The sequence below is a fragment of the Glycine soja genome, chromosome 6 (genome assembly GCF_004193775.1).
Source record: "Glycine soja cultivar W05 chromosome 6, ASM419377v2, whole genome shotgun sequence".
Taxonomy (NCBI): Eukaryota; Viridiplantae; Streptophyta; class Magnoliopsida; order Fabales; family Fabaceae; genus Glycine; species Glycine soja.
Window position 1 is genome coordinate 45,563,448 of NC_041007.1, and position 22,687 is coordinate 45,586,134.

The window sequence follows — 22,687 nt, forward strand, 5'->3', positions numbered from 1 at the left end:
AACTAGTGAGCTGAGCCAATTGGTGAACTGTGGCCGAAACTTACTTAATTAGTTCCCAACCAGATTTCTAGTTTTCAAACATACACTTAATTTGGGAGTTTCTCGGACCCATAGAATGTCTACCTCAGCTTTTTGGGTCTGCGGCTGGTCAACTCAGGGTTTGAAAACTTTGCATATTATAAGTATGTTAATAATGTTACACATTTTAAGATAAATATAAAAGGACAGTAATGTAAATACATAATATATATATATATATATTAGTTACAACTTATCTGTCAACATTTTTTCTTAATAGTTAATATGTATTCTTACGATAGTAGAACCTATATATATCATTTAGTAAGATTGACATAAATTTTTATCAAATACAAAAGTGTATATTTAATAGGAAAATGTGTGGTTATAATTAATATTTCTCTATATAATGTTATAAAAATTAGTAATATATTATTATAGGAAATATAATATTATTCTTAATAAATGTTAACTAAAGTCCTTAATCAATATCCTGTGTATTCAAACTAATTTTTTTTTAAAAAAATGAAAAGTATTTATTTGTCAAAATATACATAAATGTAATAGTTACTTTTTTAAATAGTTAAAATATTTAATAAAATATGAATATTCCATAATCAATACCCTGAGAGGACTCAAATTGTATAGTTATTTTTTATACTTAAGAAACTAAGATAGAAAATAGGAAATAGTTGTTGTTATACTATGATGTTAGGTCCCACGAAAGAGGAAAAAAAACTGATTTTAGGAAAACTTTTGTGTGGAAGTAATTAAGATCCAATGAAGTACTAGTCTTTGGTCTTGCTTGAGGATTTTATTTTATTTTTTAAGGAAAGGTCTTTTCTGAGGATGAGGAATGAAACATTGCACATTCAATACCCTGGTACGACTCAAACTGTGTAGTTATTTTTTTACACTTAAAAGAAACTAAGATCGAAAATAGGAAATAGTTGTTGTTTGGGAGAACTTGGATAATCCTACGTCAAAAATTAGTCTCTTGACATATTAAGATATATTTAATGAGTGGATCTCTTTCAATAGAAACTTTATAGGCCGAAATAATTGTTGTTTGTCTGCATGTATTCTCATTTTAGGTCTCACCAAATTTTTTTTACTGATTTTAGGAAACTTTTGTGAGCAAGTAGGTAGCTAAGAGTCAAGACCAATTAATGAAGTCTTTGGTCTTGTTCTTGCCATTGCCAGAGGTATGCTCTTAAAACAAGTCAAGCTTTATTATTATTTGAGGAGTGTCAGTTTTATGCATGTATTGTTATTTTTATTTAAAAAATATATATATATTTGAGCGTTAAATATTAATCTTAGTCTTTTTACCCAAAACAATAAGTAATCTTTGACTAATATATACCTAGTTAAAGATTAATATCTTCAAAATATAGCAATGTCAGTAAAGTAAATTTTCTCTCCAGACAAAAAATATTTTTCTTATACACGATCAGGAGTATTCTTCTTTGTAATCATACTAATAATTGAGGTAAATTTCATAAAATTTAATTAAATAAATGTAAAAAAACATATTAAAATTTTAATACATTATATATTATCCATCGTATTAAATTTATAATTACTATTATGAGATGACAGTAAATTACAGAATAATCTTTACACATGCAAGTATTCATTTCATGTATAAATTAATAGAATAGTTATTTTAAAAATAAATATGATTTATTATAAATATAAATAATTTAGAATGTATTTAATGACTCTGATGGTTTCATATGTATTTGTATGAAATTAAAAAAAAATAAAGAATAAAATAATTAATAAAATACTATTTCAAATGTCTTTCGCATAGTGCTGTTTGACTGGCGCCAATACATGTTATTCAGGATACGATACGATGTAATTAAATAATTATTGTTTTGAAAGGTATTTATATTTTTTAATATTAGATAAAATTTATGAAAAATTAATAAATAATGACTAAAATTGGTTTTTCCCAATTATTTACTAAAACCATATGAATCTCATAAAATAAAAAATGAAATGATTTATTGGTTCTAAATAAATAATTTAAATTATTTTGATTTAATAAGATTCATATTACACTAACTAAATAATAAAAAAATGTGTCAAATAATATTTTCAAAGTGGTGTTCCTTCTCAGTAGAACAATGTGGGTATAGTTTAGCATTCCTCACCAAATGATGAATTAGTAGTAGAAAAAATGGAAGAAACTAAAAGGGAAAGAAAATATATATAACTGGTCCAGTCTACGTCGTGTCTCTAATTAGCATAGAATAGACAAAATTAGTGGTCCAAAGAGTCAAAGGGGGCACGAGAATGTGAATGAGAATAAACCGCAATTTGAACAGTGATCGAATGAATAAATTCATTGTTCTCATTGGCAAGAATAATTTCAAATGAAAACGAAAAATAATGAATGAATGAGAATGCAATGGACACAAAAAGCCACGTACGTTGGTGCCATGCAATAGCCCCGAAACATCCGTGTGTCTCCCCGAAGCTTCACCAAGAAAGCAAAATGTCATAACCAAACAAAAAAAAGGAGCATAAGGTACCTAAATGGTGCTGTGCTTAGACACTCTTTAAATTTAGATATTAGAGATACAACAAGAAAAAAATAACTAATTAGATTATTTTTTTCCTGATATGATATTGATATAAGAGTTAATTACAATGTTAATTTATGTGGTTTATTTTTATTATACTTGTCATTCCTTTTTTTTTTTTCATTACTTTTATGTTAATTTGGTGAAATTTTTGTTAGCAAATTTAATAAGAGAAAAAAAGACATTCATTTATGAAAGAAAAAATAAAGCCAAAAGAAAATGATATTTAAATAGTAATATAAAGAATTTTATTGGTAGACATTTTAACATTTAATTATATTTAAATTTTTTGTTTACCTAATTGAAGTTATTCAACTTGTTGAAATTAAATGTGAATCATTTCACACTCATGCACTCCTCCGCAGTCATTTAAACATAAATAATTAAGAAGTTAAAAAGAATAAATAAAAACATTTTAGACAAAAAAAATTATTAAAAATTATGTGTTTCTCATGTGATAATCTCAAAAATAACATTTTTTTTATATCTAAAACATGAAAGAGTAATTGGTGAAATGAAAAATTAATAATTAAAATATTTTTTTAAGAGTTCAAAAAAGATGTCTAATATAATAAAAACAAATCACATGAATACTCATTATAATTTACTCTTGATATAATGTATTCATCAACTTTATACTAGTTGATTAAAGAATATTTCTATCAGTTGTATCAATAAGCGTTGATAAGAAGTAATTGATATAATTAATATATAATACCATAAATAGAGAAAATAAAGATAAAGGGATTTTAAACTTATTTGTAATTTATGTAATTGCGAGATTACATTTAAAAACCTTATAAACTTGCAATCGCCCCAAATAAGTCCTAATGTTTTTAAAAGCACTTAATTAAATAAATAAATAAAGGTTAGGCTTTATGCTATCCAAAAGTCTATTAGATCGATAATGATGATTGACTCAAAATATATATGTATGAATAAAGGTGTAATAAAATGTCAAGTATTTAACTTAAATATATTTTTAATTTTTAATATTTTTATGTTGAGTTTTTAATAATTTTTTTAGTTCTTGCTATTTTATTTTAATCTTTTTAATATATATTTTCTAAAATATATAGATCATTTGTTAGGTATCCATTTCTATCAAATATTTTTTTAATGAATTAATATAAAATATTATAAGGACTAAAATAAATAAAAAAAAGTTTATCCAGAGTACTAAAACAGAATAATAGGAACTAAAAATAATTTTTTTATTTTATTACTAATGACTCAATGGAAAAAAGAATAATATGAAGGACATAAAACATAATTTATTAGAGAAAAAAATATATTTAAGCTTAATTTTTTTTATAATTTCTTAAACAATATGTTTTTTTTTTCCACAAAAATGAACACCGCGCTTTGCTAATCAGTCTACGCATTATGAATAATGAGTATGGATATGAATACTTAGATACGTACGTAACTTTTTTTTTTTTTACAGCAGATACATAACTATTAAAGATACACAAATTGAAAGTACTACTTATGCAAGCATGGAGACAAATATTATAATACCCTTTCTAACCCTACCACTTTAGACACTTAAAAAGATGGTAGGAAAGAAAATGAAGGTCATAATAATTTTTAGGCTAAAATATTTTTTTATCCTTGCAAAATACTTAAACTATGTTTTTAGTTTTTGCAAATAATTTATTTATTTTTGGTTCCTATAAAATAAAAATGTGTGATTTTTTGGTCCAGAATTAAATTTGGACAAATCTAACTTATGTGATATTTTTTTACTTAAATTTTAAAATTTAATTTGTGAGGATAAAAATTGTCATAATTTATAGATTTTTTTAAAAAAATTGAATCATACTTTGTGGGGTTAAAAATCACTACACATTGTTGAAAAAAAATTACAAGCAACCCCTTTCTCCCAAACCCTGATCAAAAGTCTAAAATCAATTTCCATTACCAAACCAAATCACCTCTATCACCGTAACAACTACCATCAAAATCAATTGGTTTAGATTATCCTTAATTTATTTTTTTGTGATTTGTGATGATTTTTAATCTTAAAAATTTGTATTTTAAAATTTAAATTAAAAAATGACACGTATCTAAATCTAGTTGTGAATTGAAAAGTCATATATTTTAATGTTGTGAGAACAAAAAACTGAAAAAATAATTTGAGAAAAAAATGGAGAAAATCAACTTTAGATATTTTGCATGAACATAAATCATATTTTAACCTAATTTTTAAACAACAATAATCATATATTGCCTTCTCTTAAATCAATTATATATATATACATTAAAATATAAAAGAATAAATGCAATATAATTTATGTATTATTTTTCAAAACCATAAAAATACAAGAAAAAACCTAAATTTAATATCATGTATTATAATTTTTAAAGCTTATCTTCATTTTAGTATCAAATTATGCATATCAAAATTAATCTCCTACAGGTGTCCGTGCTTCTCTAATTAAAGTATATCATCAACTTTTCTTATTTATTGATTAAATTACTGTTGCATTGTTTTTGATAACTTCATCCATGATTCCTCATGGTTTCCCCGAAATAGGGGTGTCTCTTTTAGGATTAGGACGAACTCAAACTTCAAAATTAAAGTTGGTGAAAATATTAGCTTTAGTGCATAATCAAGCATATGCATAGTTATTAATCAAGCAATGATATCATATTAAATGTTAAAGTGCAACAAACACATTTGAAAAGTCTCCTTAAAAATCAATTCATAAGAAAATCATCTACACTAAAACGGGAAGCATCAAAGATTTTGCTCATGAAAGGTAAGTGTCCAAGTGTGTTCATGCCGAAATAAACAAAGGTGCTTTTCTGCTTCAACTTTTGACTTTTAATAAGTATTATTGAACAGATTTCAACCCCATGATTGACCAAGGTCTTCAAGGATAAAGTTGAAAAATGAAATTATTTTTCTGGTGATATTGCTAAACTATTCAGCATACATAAACTAGGCAACGATGTCTCACCTACATTACGTCAGAAGAGTGCAATCACTTAAAAATTAATATTTAGAAAAATACTTTAAACAAACATTTAATAAAAATAATTATATTAAAAAAGAAAAATCTTATATATATAAACTTTTTATTACTTTTATTATTATTTTCTAATTAAGAATACAGTTTTATTTCTATAATATATGTTAACATTTAATCTAAATCTTTATTATACGAATTATTGAAGTTAAATTCCAATTTTAATTAAAAAATAACACTAGAAACTGTGAGTTTTTTTTCCTATAAATATAATAATAAAATATGTAAAATTAATACCGATGTACAAGGCAAGAAAAATTGAAGTACTTATCATCCACATTTTTTTTAATAACAACTATTTCTTTGACGTGAAGGTTGAAGTTTTTTGGTTTGATATCTCTAATACACGATAAAGATATTTCTTGAATGTTGAATATTTGTGCAAAATAATCAGTTTTTTATATGGTAGAAATTAACAAGAAGTTGTCTACGCCGTGCATTTGCCACTATTAATTCATTCTACGCCGTTGAAGTTTTTTGGTTTGATATCTCTAATACACGATAAAGATATTTCTTGAATGTTGAATTTGTGCAAAATAATCAGTTTTTTATATGGTAGAAATTAACAAGAAGTTGTCTACGCCGTTGCATTTGCCACTATTAATTCATTTTACCTATGACAATTTTGCAACGTTTTGACACTAACTAATAACATGAAACTTGAAATTGGTTCTTCAAATTCTGATATGAACCAAATGAAGGATATTTACGATCCTTCTACATATTATCATGACATCTTTTTTTAGAAATTGTAAATATGATACTAAAATTATCCTATTTGATAGTTTTTAATATGGATTCATGTTTTCTTGAAATATTATCATATATCAAATATTTTGTTGCATACAAATTAAAAATTTACTTCGCCCCTCACCAAAATATCCATCGATCCATGCATCGCACTAGTTTTAATATATAGTAGGTACAGAAGCCACCGTAACAGCATATACATGTGTGAAATATTAAACTAGTGCTTAGGGTTGTTTTATCAAATGTAATCATTTCTTTACAAATTTTCACTTGTCGTTGAAATTTTAATTTATAATGGATATCTTTTTGGAGTTTTCTAATTATTAATGAGTAGTTCCATTAAGGTGATTACGCAGATCAGAAAATCGTTTTCTAACAACAGCAAACACGTGCCCTCTCTTTGCAAACACTAAACATGATAAAATAAATGGAATCATATTGTTCATATATGCAGACTCGCTCCATTCCATATTCCATATTGACTATATAACGAGGAACATTTAATTGGTTTGAGAGGCCGAGGATTGGAATTTTTCAGATATGTGCGGGTAAGAGGGACCAGTTTTCTTTAACCTTTTTTAATTAGTACCTTCACATTATGTATTCTCTTTCTTAATGTTAAGTAAATTATTAATATGTATGGTAATTTTTTAATTTATTTTTTAAATAAAAATAAGAAGTTTTTTTTAATAAAGATAATATATAAGAGAGCAAGTATTGTGCCTTGTGAGAGTGTAAAAATAGGTTTAAATATGAATTTAGTCTTTTCATATAAGTGTGTTTTTTTTTAATTTTGATTTCAATAATTTTTTTATTCATTTTTTTCCGGTAAATTTATGTTTTTTTTTTATTTTAGTTCCTAAAAGAATTCATTTATAAGAGCTAAAAATAAAAAATTACAATTTTAAAGGAAGTAAAATTTGAAAAGTGTAAACAACTAAAAATGAAAAAAAAAATACAAAAAATATTAAAAATTATTAACTTACCGAGGCTAAATTCATATTTTTTTTAAAAATATATATATCCTTGAGAGCTTGAGGCAGATGCAGTTACTCCAAATTTGACACCATTTTGATTATATTTATATTCTTGACTTAAATATAAATTTTGGTTTTGCTAAATATTATCATATTGTTCAATTTCATAATTTTTCATACACTTCTATCAATTCTCTTTTTATCTTATTTATTTTAGAGTATACTTGATAAGGTATTTTAACTAGTTTTTAACCCTTTTTTTTTTTTTTACAAACTGAATATCTTATTTGATTGTTTGGTAAACAACTATATTTTAGTAGCTTTTAATATTTTTAAGATATTACTTGAAGTAATATTTTTTAAAATGCTAGTTTCTATTTTTATATATTTTTCTTGAACATTTATTAGATTTTTTTAATCTTTTCTATTTCAAGTAAAATTTTTATTATTTTCACCTTTTTTTTTACATATAATAGGGTTTTCTCATTTTTACGTTTTTATTACATGATATTGATAGATATATAATAAGTTTATGTAGCTTATATATATATATATATTATAAATATAAAGATACAAGTTTTAAAATTAATTTAATACTAACATTATAAATATTTCAAAATCTTTTATGACAATTTTATATTTGTTTATCTATTTCAAAAGATAATTTTATCAAACTATTAGAAAAACACTATTCTATGTTGGTTATCAACATCCGAAGTCGGTTATTAACCGTCGTTAAAAAAATGTATCCTTCTAAAATGGTTCTTAGTTAAAAATCGTTTTATAATGATAGACTTTCTAAGAGGATTTTTTCAAAAAATCGTCTTAGAATGTATTTTTTTAAAAAAATTAAAATATTTTAAGGATTCTAAAAAACCGTCTTAGAATGTATTTTTTTAAAAAAATAAAACAAAATATTTTGAGGATTTTAAGACGATTTTTAAGACGGTCTTTTAAAGAACTGTATTAAAATATCTTTTTAAAAAAAATTAAAAATTGCAATGTACATCCTAAGAAGCATGTATGTTCAATCCTGCACTGACATGAATAAAAGAACTAACAAAAGGTCACAATTCTAGATTAACTTTGGCGTGAAGAGTAAAGTGTTAGGTGCTTACTCTATAAATAAAGGAACTAACAAAAGGTCACAATTATTTCAATAAATATACCTCTGACTGAATAGGTGGTAGGAAATCATGGAAAACATATACAATGAATAAAGGATAGCAAGACAATACAAAGTGATAGAAAGAGATCAAACAACATATTTAGAGAAATATTATCAAACTCATGGGAAATTGAAACACTCAACATTTAGAATTACGACTCAATAAATTAATCAATAAAAGATAGAAAAAAATATAGTCAGGGAAAAAGATTTTGAAATTATGTGAGTGGATTATAGTTAGGAAAAAGAAGCCAATATATTGGGAGTATGGGAATGAGACAAATGCTTCTTTAACTATCTCATGGTTGCAAAGATTTCATCAAATGTGGCACGTGCAAGAATCATTGTTATCAACCACAAATGTTAAATAAAGTTTGTATCCCAAAATGTAACCACACATACTTGTTACAAGCACACACTCAGTGTGATAATTAGATATACATACATAATTGTTACAAGCATGTACTCCATGATAATAAGAATGATATCATATCATTAATAATATTGTGCAAAGAAAAAGTTAAGCTAAAGTTGATTCTCAGGTAAAAAATATTAAAATAAAAAATATATGCTTGTTTTGTTTTCTTAGTAGTGTCTTAAAGGCAATTGGTACAATTAATTGTGCACACACACATACATATTTTAAAAAATACAAAGTTTATAAAATGGAACAAACCCAAGGATATCATCATAGAAATGATCCTTGTCACGAACTGCAATAACCAGCACATTGTCAGACTCACATGTTATGATGGGAATTTTAAATTCCTCATGCCATTTTGGAGTAAGTGTTTTCCTTTGTATTTTTGTCCTGAATTTGTATACACCCATTTGAACTTTCACAAATAAAAATTCTAAGAGAAGAAGATCATAAGAATCACAGGTAAGGGATACCCCAAGTAGAATCCCAGGGCTACCCAGTAAATCGATTATTGCAAAAGTCTACGAAAAGCATGACATACATTTACCTTGTTGTGGTGAAACAAATTTCTCAACATCAACAACCAGTATTGGGTTGCAAAAATTTCAAACATGTAAATATAGGAAAATAATTAAAAGGCTACAATAGTTTCTAATAGCAGAAACAACTAAAAGATGAGAAGATTTCTAACACATTTGATATTTTTGTCACTCATTTCCATACCCCAAGAAGCCAACATTAGTAAAATATACAAAACTAACAGGATGTGAATGAAACAGGGAACAAACTTCACCTCAACAAGGGTTTGTTCAAAAGCAATTGACAACGGCTTATCCTAATAAAAGATAACAAAAATTACTTACAGCATGAGCAAATAAGAATGAACATAGATTTTGCCTAAAATCAAGGTATACTTATAACTAGCCACCCAACAATTCCTAGAAGTTCAATCACATCAAGCCCATGAGTAAACAGGATTGATAGTCATTTGAAAATATGGAGGTTCAACAAAGCATACACGCAAATAGCCAATAAAAGACCATGTCGGGAGAAACTTTACCCTAATTAAGACCTACAAAATAGACAGATAAAATAATATTACTAATGATAATAACATAATTTAAAAATTTGTTTTATTCCCTTTTCTATTCTAACTACCTGAGAAACTACTCATAAAATCTGCATTTAGTTATATATGAAATTAGCTTCAAACTATACAAATCTCATAATTGTGGAAGCAATGACTTCCAAGATTATTTTGATGATGCCAAAGATTCAAGAGTTAAGCAAATTTCAAAGATTCAAGAATCAAGATTCAAGAATAATCAAGATCAACATTCAAGAATCAAGAGAAGACTCAATCAAAATAAGTACTAAAAAAGTTTTTTAAAACATTGAATAGCACAAGAATTTTGCACAAAATCTTTTACCAAAGAGTTTTACTCTCTGGTAATCGATTACCAGAAGGTAGTAATCGATTACCAGTAGTCAGCATTGTTTTCAAAACTGATTTACAAAGTTGTAATCGATTACCATAATCATGTAATCGATTACCAATATTTTAAAACGTTAGATTTCAAATTTCAAGAGTCACAACTAGTGATAAAATATTTTCAAATCTTTTTAAACTTGTGTAATCGATTACATAATACTTGTAATCGATTACCAGAGTTTCTAAACGTTTTGATTTTCAAAATTTAAACATGAAGACTCATATTTGTTGATGTGTAATTGATTACACCTTGATGGTAATCGATTACCAGTGACTGATTTCGAAAAATAAATTTCCAAAAGTCACAATTTTTAAAGTGACTTGTTTCTAAAGATTTTTTCAAAAGTCACAACTTTTTAAGTGACTAGTTTTCAAAAGAGTCACAATTTTTAAAAGGTGACTAGTTTTAAAGAAATTGTCAAGAGTCACAAACTTTAACTTGAGTCATCAAATGATTATAAATATGTGATCATGACATGAATTTCATAACAAGTTTTTTTACAAAAATTTATGATTCATTTCTCAACTTCTTTCTAAGAGTTTTTTGTTCAATACTTTCTCTTCCAAGAAAAGTTCATTGTTCAAAAACTTGTGTTATTCTTCTTCTTCATTCACTTCTCCCTTTGCCAAAAGAATAGAAGGACTAATCGTCTGAATTCTTTTGTGTCTCCCTTCTCTTTTTCCAAGAGAATTCAAAAGATTAACCGCCTGAGAATTCTTTTGATTCTTCCTTTTCCCTTAAACAAAAGATTTCAAAGGACTAACCGACAGAGATATCTTTTGTTTCCCCTTACAAAGATTCAAAGGACTAACCGCCTGAGAATTCTTTGTCTTAACACATTGGAGGGTACATTCTTTATGGCACAAGTAGAGGGTACATCTACTTGGATTGTTGTACTGAGAACAAGAGAGGGTACATCTCTTGTGGATCAGTTCAAGTGGAGGGTACATCCACTTGATTGTTCAAAGAGAACAAGAGAGGGTACATCCCTTTTGGATCTTTGGCTTGTAAAGGATTTTACAAGGTTGAAAGAAATCTCAAGAACCGTTGGTTGCTTGGGAACTAGATGTAGGCACGGGTTGCTGTCGAACTAGTATAAATCTTGTGTTTGTCTTCTTCTTCCCTACACTCTTTAATTTCCGCTGTGTACTTTTAATTGCCGCTTTACTTTTAGTTGAGTTATTGTTCTTTACTTTCTTAACTTAGTAGTAAAAGCCTAATTGAATCTAGTAACGTTAAGAAGGATAATTTTTAATTAGTCAAGATACATTAATAATTAATTCAACCCCCCTTCTTAATTATTCCGAGGTCACTTGATCTAACAATAATGAATTACTTAACAAATCTTTCATCAAAACTGCTAAGGAATAATAAAGGTGAAAGTAACTTGGAACAATAAAGGAGAGAAAAATAACTTTAAAAAAGTATAATTATAACCTGTAAGGTATGACTTAAGAAGGATGGTTGGATATTTAATTAAATATAACAAAAACTTGGGACATGTTTAGATTGAAAAAACATTTCCAGTTCTTTTTTTTATTATTAACAAGTGACAAATAAATTGTTTTCACTTTGTTTCCTATATAGAAATATTTGAACAAAAATTTTCAGTTTTCATTTTTTTGCATTCACAAACAAGTATTAAGAAAAAGGAATCTATTTTCACTTTCTCCCATCTACAAATATTTGAACACGGTAAATCTCTGGAAACAACAACAAAGTTGGCATTTTTATAATTACATTTAAAAAATAGAAAATAAAAACAAGAAACATGTTCTCAAACCAAACATGTAAACTTTCTTCTTCATCCTATTATTTCTTCTCTTTAATAAGAATTAAAATTAGAATTAGTAAATTATTTTAATATTAACTAACAAAATGCAACACCACCCCACCATTATCATCTCTTTCTTCAAACAAAAGATATTTTCTAAGAATCAAATAACATGTGAGAATATTAGGAATTTCCTTTAAAAAAAATCGGCAAATGCACATTCCTGAATCCAAGCTTGTATCCATGAACTTGTATTGAGTAAATAATAGAAAAAAGAATTTAATATTCAACAAATGTGTTACTGTAAAATCAAAATTTCATTGGCATACCTTCCCTTCAACATGCATTCATGTAATGTGTAGTTTTTCCCACATTCCAAAGCCCAACCTTTTTCTTAGTTTCACAACAAGTATAGCACTTGGACTCTTTCAGAATCTGAAAGCACTTGAAGCATAAGACATTATGCACGATATAGCAGTAAATCATTATAGCACAATCCTTGGCGATTAGAATATGGCATCTCAAAATTTAAACTTACAGTGATAAAATAAAAGAGAATCAAAGAATTGAAAATTAACTTACAATAGAAAAAAAAACATAAAATACATATTAATACATTAATATCCTACCGGGGAGTATTTTTTCTTATTCTCTTAGTTTTATTCATTTCATCCTTCTTTAATTAAGCCATATAATTTTATTTTCATCATGAAATGAAAAACATTGTTTTCAAAGAACAAAAAGAAAAGAATCTTGGACTATCAACCAAGAGAACCTTATTGATAAGTAATACTAATGTACTAATCTATTCAAAATGCTTATGTATTAACTTTGTCTCTTATCTCAGGATCAGCTTCAAATTAAGGGAATGGTTTAACTTCAAATTAGCTGACAGCCATGTGTCTACAGAATCTTGTGTGATATAGGTAGATAATTTCTCGACTGTGGCTTGCTGATTAGGTAAAATGCTTAGTCTTGCATGCTAGCAGAGAAGTGAGTATAATGCAAAGGTACCTCCTGCACAAGTGAACCATTGATTCTAAAAAGGTTTCACTAATTATCCTCAGCAACATGAGAAATTCTTTCATGTTCATGGAGCAAGAGATTTTCTTGCTCTCTGCAATTTAGAGAAAATGATGGCTCATCTAGAAAACTGTTCAACATGCAATGTTACGGGAGGAAGTGATAGGAAATTTCTACAATTCTACTATAAAAACAAATATGGAAGTAAGTCACAAGTAAATTAATCCTTAAAACTACTCTGCTAATTAATAATTCATGTTAGGCGTGATTATATTTCAAGAAACTAAAGATAAAGGAAGAAAATTATGCTTAGTTATATATTAAGTTATAAAGAACTAACAAATGACTGGATATAAATTGTGCTTTTCTTTTTTCCATTTGGTAAAGCATAAATATTCAGTAGTGTAAATTTTGGTTTGATAAGAATCTGATTATAAAATTATGTATCTTTCCCATGTAGTTATAATTGGCTTGGCTTTTGCAGCTTGGAAGCCTGAGGAAATGGACAAACACACACCAAGAGAAACAGGATCATGATTCAAGATTTTACCTTCCCCGTTGTCATCAGAAAACATCACAATGAAAACATATTTAAATAGAGCAATAATGGTAAATGTCCAAAAGTTAAATGAAAGCAAGCCAAAAATTTCCTCATCATCTTCTTTGAGCCTTAATTTCCTCATCGTTGAAAAATTACTTCTTGCGAAGAGATCTTGAGCCAATTAGGGGGTGTCCTTTTGTAGGGCAAAGCAAAAGAGGATATACCCTTACTGGAATCAATAATAGGAAAAATCAAATGTTACTTTTGAATAATAATGGGAATGAAGAGAAGGAATTCAATGAAAAAGATGAAAGAATGAATACAAACCTGCAATTGCGCATACGACTCATGGTTGATGGTTGTCACTCGCTTGTAGATGCTCTTCTTCTTATTAGGGTTGTAACTATGACGCTCTCTTCTGCCTACTCCACCACTTTGAAACCCTAGATATTTATTTATTTATAAAAGAAATAGACATTTGTTTTAAGATGGTTTTTGCAAAACCTTCTTAGAATTATTATATTTATTTATAAAAATGATATCACATTTCTTTTTAAGACGATTTTTTATCAATCAACTTAAAATCAACGTGGTAAAAACAACTTTTTCTAGTAATGAATACTTATGATTCAATAATATAATTTTTTTTGCTTTTATAACATTAGTTTAACTTTTTAACGTTCAGTTAATTTTGTGAATCATTTATACTTATGTATTAATAATTTCTTACGTACGTGGAGCACGAACGTGTATACCTACCAACCTCTAGCTGCAGTTATTTCTCAAACTTGGCATATTAGTGAAATAAATATCCACTGTAAGTTGATATTTACCTACTAGGGGAACAAGATCATTGTTTACCAAACATATATAAACCAATCAAACCAAGTGCCGCGTAAGGTATAAGGTTTTATATGACAGTGGGAAATTAGCTAGTTTTTTATTTGGTTTTTTTAAGAAGATATTTCTCACTTTGGATAAAGATATTATAGAGATTGAAGTTCAGATCCTCAGCGTGGCTTAATTAATTAGGCTTAGATTTCTACTCAAGCGAATCTAATCAATATTTTCATGTTCTTAGGTTTGTGCGATTTACAAGTCAATGTAGTGTGGTAGTTCTAAAACGAATTCTTATAGTCATAGGTATTCCGTTCGCTTGATTACGACAAGCAAGTTCAGTGCTTTGACATGTGTATCATCTAAGTATGGAATAAAAAATACCATCAAATATCCCACAATATAATAGTAAAAAGATGAAATTGTTCTTATCCCTCATCACTTACATGATGACACTTAGTGGAGATTTTTAAAGGGGCAATTAAAATAAACAAATAATTAAAACCTTTTCTAAGAACAGGAGTTTCTATTTTCACGAAACGTTAATTACGACTGAAAGAAGTAATTTTCCTAGAAAGAATATGGCATGCAATTTTGTCAGAAAAAAAAAAAGTATGGCCTGCAATATGCATGCCTTCTTTATAACAGAAAATTTTGCTATATGTGATATGGATATTATAAAATAATAACGTCGTAAATTCTCAGTTATTAGTTTTCAAGGAGTGGGGCATAGCTGCCTATAAGAGTAGTTAGGGATTCCATTCATATGAGAGAGAGAGTAGAAAAAGTTAAAAAAAAAAAAAAAAAAAAAAAAAAAAAAACCCTACAAAATTCTCATATTTTTGGTGGCAAATGGAATCAGATTCCATGGGCCGATTCCAAGGGCCGAAAACTAAAATCAGATAGGACCCTTTAATTTTACGCACAAAATATCGACTCAATTTGGCCTAATCTGATGAGAGTTATGGGTCATGTAGGGCATGTAAAATAGTAATTATTTAACCCATCTCACATCTCAAGTACATTATGGATTCGACAATCCATATTACAAATTATATTATGGAATATCTAATCTCAATACATTTAGAGTGTGTTTAGATAGATAATTTTAACTGAGAAAAGTAATTTATTGTTTGGATTTTTTTTATGAAGAATTTAAAATTTTAGAATTTTAAAACATAATTTTAAACAACTAAAAATATGGAATTTCAATTTTCTTCTAAAAGGTGAAAATTGAAATTATCTTCTTGCAGTCTTCTTCAAGAAATACTGTCTGAACTCGTGGAACATCGATCCGGTGTGAGCGAGAAACACGTATAATTAGCACACTAACCATATCTTTTCTTTTTTATTCATTCATTTTTTTTCATCCTCATAATTTTAATTTTTTTATTCAAATACAAAATTTTGAAAATAAAAGAATTTCAATTGAAGTATTAAACACACTCTTAAGCTACACCAAAACAAATAATAAGATATGTTAAGTAATACTGGTATAAAGAATTTTATGGGATGATAAGATAAGAACAAAAAATATACATACTACCAAAATTATGACTTTTGAGAAAGTTTTGAGAGAAATGTACATTTCACAAACAGTTTGTGAAGTCGTCGTCATAGAAAGTTAATACTTTCGACGACGATTTTAAAATCATTTTAATAGTGTCAAATTTTTACAACGATTTTAATCATGAACCTTCTTAGAAATTTTTTTATAAAAAATGCAAAAATTGATATTTCTAAGATGATTTTAAAAAAATAAAACAGTCTTAAAAAGTGAACTTTTTAAGATGATTCTCTAGAAAATCATTTTATTTTATTTTTTTAATTTCGGCTTAAAAAGTGTATAAGACATATTTTTTTAATTTTCTTCTTTATTTGATGATATCCTATTTTTTTTCAGTCTACTAAAATTCATGATACTATAAGAAAGAATTATATAACTCTATTTGAGAAGATTTTGTATGAAGGCAAAATATATAAAATGCAGAATTTTACTGTAGGCAGTCCCTAGAAAAAAAACTGAGAGCCACTAAAATTCCGACTTCCATTAGTTCTAACTTCTAACAATGTAACTAGCCATAATAGATTAATCAATTGGTTGGTTGATGGGATGAAGCTGCCTCCAAAGTTTAACCCAAAGCATGATGCAATTTGCTGTTGCCAACCAAATGAAGGACATGTGTTCATCTCATTCACATCCTTTTGAACTGTGCAGAAATTATAGTCCCCTTAAAATTTTGACTTTAGACTCAAAATTTTGGGGTCACAATGTTCAACTTTAGACAAAATTTCGGGATTTGCATTGTCTAAGCATATTGTCTTAACTTTTTAAGTCTTAACAATATTGCTATTTACATTGCTTATAATGTGATGCTGGATATGCATTTAAATCAGGGTCATTCCGTGACCCCATTCTAAATTTTATAGCAGATTCCTACATGACAAGAAGTGGTGGATATCCTCTAATGTAAATAATTACAGAATAATCTCTCTCAGTTGGATCAATCTGCACCTTTCCAAGAGACCAAGATTATAAAAATCTTTATAGATCAGTTATTAAGTTCCAACAGTTGAAGCTCTTTTATTAAGCCTCCAGAGTAAACAACTCTTTTATGGTCATTTATGTAACTTATGAATAAAATTATGATGTTTATCTATATATTTCACTGCTATGTGATAACATTGGCATGAATTGGTATTTTTGTGATAATAATTATTATGAACAAGTATTTTGTGATTTTCCTCACCAATTGAAATTAGGCTGCTACCAGTTGTTGTTGTAATAGATTTTTTAGTTGACGCGAATAGCATGTTCTCCACACAGATAGGATTTGTCAAAAGAGATACAAGGTAATCAAATGAAAAAAAAAATAGTGCGCCAAACGAAGTTATTTAACTAGGAATTTTCAATTTTCCATCATACATTAATTAATAATTGATCTTAACATTTTTTTCTTATTCGTTGTAAGTTCAACTAAAAAACTATAATCCCCAACATACATGTCCTTGATGATCCAAGTAAAAATTGATTTGAATCTCTTAAGTAAATTCTCTGGGGAAAATGTGATTGGAACTCAAAGGAAAATCTTACTAAAAATATATATTTAATTTGTAATAAAGATTAATTATTGAAAAAACTGATTATATTTCTCATACGAGTTCCGAACGGTTCATTCATTTGATTATATACTAGAGATACTTACTTTTGATTCTGCAACATTTTATTCATTAATTGCTCCAAATTCTTTCATTTTCATATAAAGATCATTCCCCTCACCAATATGTTCACCTACTCCAAATATAGATACAACTCTATGAGCTTTGGCAATGTCATTGACCAATTCTATAATCAGTACCGTTTTATCTAATTGTACAAAGACAGGCACAACAGATCTATGAGTTTATACCAATAATATGATAAAAGAAAAAAGAGAAAGCATCATCATCAAATTAACTTGTTAATTTTTATTGTATTTTAATATAGTCATATAATATTATGACATGAAAACATAATTTAACAAGATTACTCATCATCCCATCTTCACACTACCTCAACTATAGTACAGTGCAACCTGTGAATAATGTTTTTTTTTTTATTCTGAAAACTGTAGAGGGAAAACATAGTTCTGGGGTTAGAGCAACATGAGTAAACCTTATATCCAAGGAGATGTTTTTTGCTAGAATCGAGTCAAAGACCTTTTTGTGAAACATTCCTATACATACTCCTAAGCCTTACGGACTAACATGCTTCCACTGACCTAGCACGCTTCCACTAAGTGAAATCCCTTTGGGTCGTGAATAATGTTATCTAATAAATCAAACGTGAGCATTGAAGCCTTAGCTTTTGGTTGCTGAGTAGTAGAGTTCATTATCGGCAGTGATTCCATTGTGGACCTTTCACGCGTGCTGAACCACTTAGCTTAGAAAATAAGTTTGCATGTATATGTAAAGAAATCATAACTACAATCTATATTCTATAATTATATAAAAGAAATGTTATTTGTCACAAATGCAGTATTCGTCAAAATCACACAAGTAATATATAGCACCACTCTTATATAAAATTACCCCTTCCATTTAACCTTTCATGCAATTCGTATGTGTTAAGTTTCGTCATATATAGCACCACGTACTCTTATATAAAAACTGTCCAAAAATTAGACACATGTAATTAGTATTTTGTGCTGGCTTTTTACCCAATTATCCCTCTTCATTTTGAATTACTTTTGTTAGAATATTAGTTCTGACCCAACACTATTTACATAAATAAATAGGCTGCTAGCATATTAGCATGAAGAACCTTTTGTTTTGTATACACACATTAAGAGAGATTAATTTATATTAAGTTATACAAATTATTATTATTATTATTATTACTATTATATATACATATATATATATATATATATATATGTATATATAATCTAATAAAATTTATTAAATAATATAATTTTTAATTCTTATATTTTAAAAAATAATATAATTTTAGCTCTTCACTAAAAATTAAAAGTATATAACTTTTGTAATTTTTAGAGAATAAAAGTAATGTTAACTTTTAAATTTTATAGAAATTAAAAGAGTAAATAGTGAAATTCCTTCCCGAAAGTGTGATGCAATGAAAAATTAATCTCTAAAAAATAAAAATACAAATTTAGTTCCTGAATGAGAAAAAAAATGCAATAAATCAATCTTGTAATTAAATTTGTGAGACCATTTTGTCACAATGTTCAATGACCAATTTGACAATAAGTTGTATTTTTTTATAATCAATTTGACATTAAGTTGTAAACTTTAGGGATCAATTTATCATTAATTTTTTTGTAGGACTAATTTGTTGCACTTTTTGAATATTCAAGGACTGGATTTGAATTCTTTATCTTTCAAAGACCAATTTGTCATTGTTTCATGTTTTTATGGATGAATTTAACTATTTACCCAAATTAAAACAAGGACTAAAATATTAGGACTCATTTGGGATGATTGTGAGTTTTTGGATTTCAAATGCAATTTTCAATACAAAACGTGTTTGTCAAAAATGAAGCTGAAATAATGTTTAAATCATTTTTGAATCACTTTTACACTCATTTTCAAAACAAAGAAACAAGGTTTTGTGAACTTGATTTTAGTTTTAAAAAGCACACATTTTTTACAATGACACATTTTGTTATCATCACTATTACCATCATCCACACCATTATATCACCACTATTGTCATCATCGTCACTGCCAATACCACCTTCCTCATTGTCACCATCGCCATAACTGACTGTCACCACCTACTGTCACCATTATCGTCATCGACATCACCACCAACATTAGTACCACCGTCATTCTTTACCACCACCACCACTACCAACAATATTACCTCCATCACCGCCACCACTAATATTTTTGCAACCACCTCCATCACTGCTACCACAACTATCACCAATACCAGTGGAACCACCACCACCACCCCACCACCGCCACTACCACCACCGACATTGCTACAACCACCCGCACCACTGCCACACAACAACTAATATCACCTTCGTTACTACCGTCACCATCACCAACGTTGTCGCCACCAACACCACTACTATTGTTGTCGCCGTCACATCATTGAAATCACCACTCGTATTTTTATTATCATTGTTGTTGTTGACATCATCATTATTACCATTGTTGTCACTGTCACATACAAATACTCTTAAACTAATTTTAATGTGATATAAAACTTTCAAATTAGTTTATTTGAATCTAATCATATTTTAAAAACTGGTTTAATTTTTTTTAAAAAAAACTAAAATTAAAAATTGATTGTTATTTTAAAAAATATCGATAATCAAAACTAAAAACAACACAAATGGGTCCCAAAATAAACGTTTTTTAAAATATGTAGATAAAATTTACTTTTTAAAATAAGCAAAAATTGTTTTGTAATCTATAATAGTTTAGACAAATAGACTAAACAAATAGAAAATTACTTATTTTATAAAAATTAATATTTATTTCAACAAATTTGTTTAAAATTAATGTTTATTTCAACAAATAAGTTTAAACAAATTGATCTATGATTGCATATTTATTTATCGATTCTAGGATATTCATAAGGTTCCATGAAATCAAAACCATGTAACCACAATTATAATTTAAAGTTTAAAACCATATCGAATATACATAAACCAACACATGCTACTTGCAATTTGATTTATATATTTTGCTTTAATTTCGTTAACAATTTGAATCAAGGGTTAATTTCAAAATAATAATTATAAATTTATGGATAGGATTTCGGGTGAACTTCTCCATTTAGATTTGCAAATAGCGCAATTGTAGCCAAGGTTCAATAATCGATCACATATTTCCCTCAGCAAGCAATTCCTGCAACGTCTTAGCCACCACTGGGTGCCGCCGGCAAATACATAGCCTCTCCGATTTGTTCAGTTCTCTTAGAACTCCCTTCGTTGCTTGCCGGACTTTTGTCTCACGTGAACTAGTCCTGCACAAAATTGCCTTCACAAATGGAAAAAAAAAATTGAATTATCTATTGCAATTCATTCAATTAAAAAGAAATATTATTTGATTATCAATATTTCGTTGAGAAATTATAAGATTGACTCACTAATAAAAAAATAAGAAAGGAAGAGAAAGACAATGGATTTGATTTCTTCCATTAAAAAAGAATAATTAATAATTAATATTTATCAATAAAAAAATCAATATTTTGTTGAAGACTTGATATATGATGGTGCTTTAGTTCACAGTTCTAGACATGAAACAAGACACTGATTTGGTTCCCAAACCAAATAAACCTTTTTTTTCCTTCTTCATGACAAGGTTATATAGTGGTGAATTATCGATAGTAGATATAAATATTGTGCTAGAATTTGTGTTGTAACCGTGGTCGAGTGAAGAGACTTCATTACAGTCAACTAGATTTTTTTTTGTGCTAGAAATTGTACACCTTAAGAAGTTGATCTTGTTTCTCCCAAAAAGCTTTACCTCTTTTTGTAGTACAAATACTTTGATCATCACTGTCATCGTCTACATCGTGATCGTTGCTCGAATATTGGATCAATTCCAAAATCCAAAACCTGTATCAGCAAAACTCACAAATATTTTGTCCATGAGTGTGCAAATGAATGTCAATGTCTCTTTATATATAGAATTTGAGAGAGACATATGTGTGTCACAAATATGACAGATATAAAATGAATCTACGATATAAAGTGAATGTAACCAAGAAAGCAAGTTTACATGAAGAAATTATGCTCTAGACCACATTCAAAATATGACAGAGGAACATAAGACATGTGTAAGTCCTTTATAATAAGCCACAAAGGGTTGAGAGTTGACAATCTTTAATCTCAGAAGCAACTCAATAAGTTGAAAGAACCATCAAAACTAAGATTTGAGTTCTGAATTACTAAAGAATATAAACAAGGCACTCTGAAATCAAACCAATAAAAAAAAAGGAGAACATAAAATGAAGATGACCTCATTTTCTAAAAAGGTTTGCACCAGCCGGGAATCGAACCCGGGTCTGTACCGTGGCAGGGTACTATTCTACCACTAGACCACTGGTGCTTCTTGAAAGTCCATTTTTTAAATTTTTATTAGTATTATGTTTTTCAGAGGTGTTCAATTCTCATAAGGCAAAATATACGTACGCATGATCCAATTTTTCAAGTGGTCAAATAAAACTGCTGCCTTTCACTGCATGCAGTGAGTTAAAATCATATCAAAGTTGACAAATTAGAAAAAGGAACCTACTTTTATTTTTATCATTAATAATTAAAGAAAACGGTTGCTGACGACTCAAACTTATAAATCTTTCAAAATCATAATTTAATTTATTTTTATATTTATTCCTTTACTTTTCAATAATGTTTTACATTTATTTTTTATTTTTGTAAAAACAAATATTAAAGAACATTTGATTTTTTAATAAATTAAAAATATATACTTTATCACGACACAATGAGTCTAAATTAGTTAGCATGATAAGTTTATGGAGGAATATTTAGATTTAACTTTCACATAATACATATGGAGTGTTCCACCCAAGAGC

At 27.5% G+C, this 22,687-nt stretch overlaps 1 non-coding gene across 1 annotated transcript; it reads right to left on the minus strand.

Annotated features, from left to right (window-relative positions):
- Positions 1–22,132: 22,132 nt before the first annotated feature.
- On the minus strand, positions 22,133–22,203 carry TRNAG-GCC. Its single transcript has one exon. It is a non-coding gene; the product is annotated as a tRNA-Gly (tRNA).
- Positions 22,204–22,687: the final 484 nt, after the last annotated feature.